This window comes from Perna viridis, chromosome 10 (genome assembly GCF_037379345.1).
Source record: "Perna viridis isolate PV_CMFRI_1.1 ecotype Kerala chromosome 10, ASM3737934v1, whole genome shotgun sequence".
Lineage (NCBI taxonomy): Eukaryota > Metazoa > Mollusca > Bivalvia > Mytilida > Mytilidae > Perna > Perna viridis.
The window spans coordinates 31,297,441-31,302,583 of record NC_142454.1 but is presented as its reverse complement, the minus strand read 5'-3'; the positions used below and the strand labels follow the sequence as shown (position 1 = coordinate 31,302,583).

Here is a 5,143-nt window from a genome sequence, read left to right as displayed (position 1 = left end):
TTGGACTTCATCTTATCTATTTATGTATTATTAGAATATTCTATATTTGTAATAGACAATTTTTACTTGACCAACACAAGTTTGTTGAAGGTATATTATCCTATTTTGTGTTGTGAGGTTTTAGCGGGAGAATATGCGAGAGTGAAATTACCGAATTTATTTCACTGTGTGAATTATCGATATTTTATATTGGGAACATTCGATAAAACACTGCTATTTATATAATGAATACTTTTAATCTGTAATGCGTATTGAGTATAATATTGTTGATATTGTATTAAATAAATTTTATTATTATTGATATCATTATTGCTATTTTTATCTCCAAAATACTTGAAAGTAATATAGTTGTATAAAAATATTATGTATTAGTCCAGAAAAGCATTGTTTGTTGGTTGTTTTTTTCTTCACCGTGAATTACTGTAACTTTGCCATTGTCTGAATAAGAGATGGACTGGTACTTACTATATTGTTCTAAGATTTGTTAAATAGTCTGTAAATGTTTCTGTAGAAGAAATAAAAGTGAATTTTATGGGGTTTGCGCCTGCATATTTCATATCCTTTCTTATTTCTTAAAGACTGCATCAAAATAACATTTTGGTAATTTATTTGTATTATGTCAGTCTGGAAAGTGCACACACAAAATCAGTAAAAGTATGTCTGTTCTAGCCGAGAATCATTTTCTCTTTATTTAAACATGAACGGTCACCATAACGTACAGGAATTAATTATTTTTTATGATAATGCAACGAAATTGCGGAGCACTTGATTGAAATGGAAATGCTATGCAATGGTACTAGACTATGATTTTAGTACAGGCTGGTTTGCGAATATAGACCGAAACTAGATAGACTTTGACAATATCAGACTCCCCAGGACTAAATTACACGATTTAGTGTACACGATAGTACAATCAAACGTAGTTATTGAAAGCATCGTATTTATTCTGTGCACGTGATCGACCATGTGATAATGCTATGTTGCGAGATTCAATTTAAACTGAATTGCCCTTGTATCTTAGTACTTTGTCTATTATCCCTGTAATTGATGCATTGTTATACAAATAATATATGCGTGTTTGCAAACAAAATTTCAAATAAATCTTAATCAATTTTTCAATGTCGTTGTGATAAAATACGTTTTTCTTGTTATATTACAACATTCGGAATAATTTCCACTGTCAATTACAATTCATATCAGCTTTACCCCCTTCTTCTGTGAATAGAGTAATTAATGTGAACTCTCTTGCAAGTTATTATTTCTCTGTTAGTTACCCCCTGTACAGTTATACTGCAGTGTTGACGACACTAAAGGACGTATGAAATGCAACAAACAATATCGAATTTCACGATGATTATATTTTAAGCCAGAGTATAGAATGCACATTTAATGTACAGAGGGAATTTGATATTTAGAATGCATTGAAAGAGGGCTGTATAGCAGTCTGATATATTGTATTCCGTGTTGAATGCACATGGATAATGACTGTATGTAAAATTTATCGCATTTAGAATGTAAATAAGACGTATAAATTTTTAAAACTTCACGTTTACAATGAATGACCCTGGTAACCTTTAACATTGTACTATATACCGTATCCATTCGGTTTTCTATTTAAATGTGAATTACAATTTAAATGAGCCATTTTTTGCATTATTGAGCACAGCAAATCTTTCAAACAAAAGGATGAGGACTAAATGGTTACTTTTGGCTTTGGTGATGGTTGTGCTAAACTCAGAAGGTATTTGTGATACTTATTTCTGTTTCTTATTTAAGGTTTATTTCATCTTTTTGCATGTTTAGTAGTTATTTTTTCTTTGTTTTATTTTAATGTTTTGTTTTGTTTTTGTTCTTTTATAATTGGTTAGCTAATTAATACCATCAATCATGTTCGTGACTGGAGTCTTAAAGCTCGACAAGTACCATACGCTATAGATATGACTTACAATTTGCACTTTTGCACTTTCAGTACAATATTACTGTCCTGGTCAATAATATTGTATAACATGGGTGACAATTCATTCTGTGCTTTTGCATTTAACGCTTCGTAAATTCTTTCACAAAACAACATAAGGTGACAATAGTTATAGATCAGACTCGATCGTAGCTTTTACGGCACGTAGGAAACCAGAATTTAAGGTATGAGTCAATTATTTATTTGAAATAAAACAAATATTATACTTTAATATCTATCTCTATAAGCAAGAAGTTGGTGTTGAGGTCGCGCGGAGTAATTTACATAAAATACTGCAGTGACTGTAAAATGACGAATGACAAACTTTGTTCGACCAATTAAAACTACAAAACTACGAAATTATATTTATTTATCACGCAATGTGAAAAATTAGCTTATCAAATGAGATTCCTTTTTCTTAGGGACAACTATAGTAAAATCACAGACTTAGTAGTGGTATTTCAGTCAAGAACATTACTTACATAATCTCACTAATTTACATATACACTGCATCGATATCCTCCACAGACTCTTTACCTCTTCCTGGATTACTAGTACTAGCAACATTATACTTACCACTCTGCAAGAAAGCTTATATGATCTGTTATGCAATAGTGTACTAGTCTGAATTCATACGTTTTCGCAAGGAACAAACAACCAGAAAAATAAACAGATGAATTGAAGTTTCCAGTATCAACAGCTGTCTACAATTGTCATATATGATCTTTTCGTTATAGACTTCACTTTAATAGGTCGTCACGACATCGTCTTGAAAGGTGCAGAAGTTCTTTTCGAGTTCAGTTGGATTTTCCAATTCTTCGGTGTTTTCTTCTTTCTGTTTATGTTTCATTGTTCAATTTTCGAAAATTTCGATTACGAGTAGTTTTGTTTTGTTTTGTTTATTTTATTTAGTTAGTTTTGTTTATTTATTTATTTACTTATTTTTATTTATTTATATATTTAGTTTTTATTTATTTATATATTTAGTTTTTATTTATTTATTTATTTATTTATTTATTTATTTATTTATTTATTTCATTTATTTATTTATTTATTTTGCTTTGCCTTCTGTTATTTAATTTGTTTGTACGGTTTGTTCTTGGTTAGTTGTCCTTTATGCATTCCAGATGTTGTTTTGTCCATGCGTGTAGCTACAGATGCAATTAACGAATTTTGTGACTAATATGTTTTCATTCATACAAAGTAATAATAATTCTCGTCTGTATAGTATTTATTTCGAATATTTTGAACATAAATTAATTGGATTTTAATCAAGGAATTAGACAAATAATTATACGCAAAATTCAAATGCGGCTGTACACTGGTAAAAACGCCACCTGACAAGTGACTTTATACTTCTGCAAATGCATTTTGTTGTTCTTACTTTTTAATACATTTTTTTTTGGGGGGGGTGGTGGTGGCGAAAATTACCTCTTAAGACGAATTATATTGACCTAAGATAATTACGGAGTAGACTGTATTTTCATTTTAATTTGTTGTAGCTTTGGTGGCAAAGAAAGACAACAGAGAAAAAGAACCTGCCATGCATCAGATTCTAAGACGTTTCATTCGTTCCGAATTGACGACAAAAAAACCAGACCGTCATAAGTGGGCAGCATTAGTACCAGATGGATTCTCAAGAATATACACTTACTGAAAAACTGTTCAATCGTGTTCTAATTGTCAAAGGCCGCCATTTTGTTAGAAATCGAAACTTAAATCCTACGATATTGGTATGTTTTAAATAAAATGAACCTCCTCAATAGTACGTATATTTTTTTTAGCTTTTTACATATTATTCGACGTCGAATATGTTGACAAAAGTTATCATTTTTGGTTTTTTTCTTCTTTGTTTGTATTCTTATTTTTCTAAATAATTATGATTAAAAAATTAATAAATTGAAGAAGGCTTTTCTCCGTAAGACAATTGTTCCACTAAAATATATATATATATATATATATATATATATATATATATATATATATATATATATATATATATATATATATATTATTGTCTTGTAATTTGTTATTGATTTTTGGATTTTTTTGTCGTGTTTTACCGTTGTTGTATTACATATCAGACAAAATATATATGACATCCATTCATAGTTATACTTTATCGAATTTGACCATTCATAAATGGAACAGTGGATGTGTGTAAAGTGGCAGGATTTTCGCACCCTTCTAAAGTTCTGGAAATTTTTCAAACATTAATCAGAGCATCAATTGTCACACGAAAACAAAACATTGTTTTATATTTGTTTTATTAAATGTAGAACTATACTTGCAAATATTATAGAATTATTTCCGCTTTGATATATCTATCGAATCATTGTCATGGCATTTCTTATCTTCTTGTAACAAATTTGTTGTTGATATAAATAATTTATTCATAATTACTTTACTAAATTAAAATAGATGTTTAAACAAAAGCCTTACCTTTATATCAATTATAAAAGTCTTAAACTGCTCAAATAACTTGGAAAATATTAAATCGCAAAAAGAAACCTCTCGCAGAAAATTTATCACCGGCTTAAAATGGGAGAAATTATTTTACAGTGGAGAAATAATGAACATCATGTGATGTATTTGTTATAGGGAAAATTGGTACCCAGTAGAATCCGAAATCCGCCTTGGTAATTTAGAATTCTTACTTCTCCTAGGACAAATTGGAGTTTAATCAGTGTAAACTGGAAGTCTAATTTGCCCTAGGAGAAATTAATATTCCAATTTGCCATAGGAGAAATTAGAATTCCAATTTGCCCTAGGAGAATTCCGGGTCCTACTGGATTCCAATTTGCCCTGTAACATACAGATGTGTTCAAACTTCACATTGTTCTTTTGCAATATATAAGTAAGTGTGGTCAATTACTATTTGTAACGCAATATTATCAGGTTAAATCAAAAACCATAACCAATTTTAAATTTTGTGGAATTTTAAAACGCAGTTTATAGAACATAGAAAATAGGGACCTAAGGGTATGGCAACGATAGTGTGATAACAAATGAAAAATACTGAAATGACATAGACATTTTAGGAGTGGAATTAGAAGTCACTATGCATATTCAAACAACCACCTTCATACTACTTCGTAATCTAGAAGTTTACAGGTATCAAAAGAAAATAAGATCTGTCGAATCTGCAGTGACAGACATTTTTCACGATATAAATATTCTTTCCCCTGT

General features: G+C 29.7%; 1 long non-coding RNA gene across 1 annotated transcript; it reads left to right on the top strand.

Annotated features, from left to right (window-relative positions):
• The first annotated feature begins 1,581 nt into the window (after nt 1–1,581).
• On the top strand, nt 1,582–3,861 carry LOC148605376 (uncharacterized). Its single transcript, XR_015916159.1, has 2 exons — nt 1,582–1,741; nt 3,457–3,861. It is a non-coding gene; the product is annotated as an uncharacterized LOC148605376 (long non-coding RNA).
• Nucleotides 3,862–5,143: the final 1,282 nt, after the last annotated feature.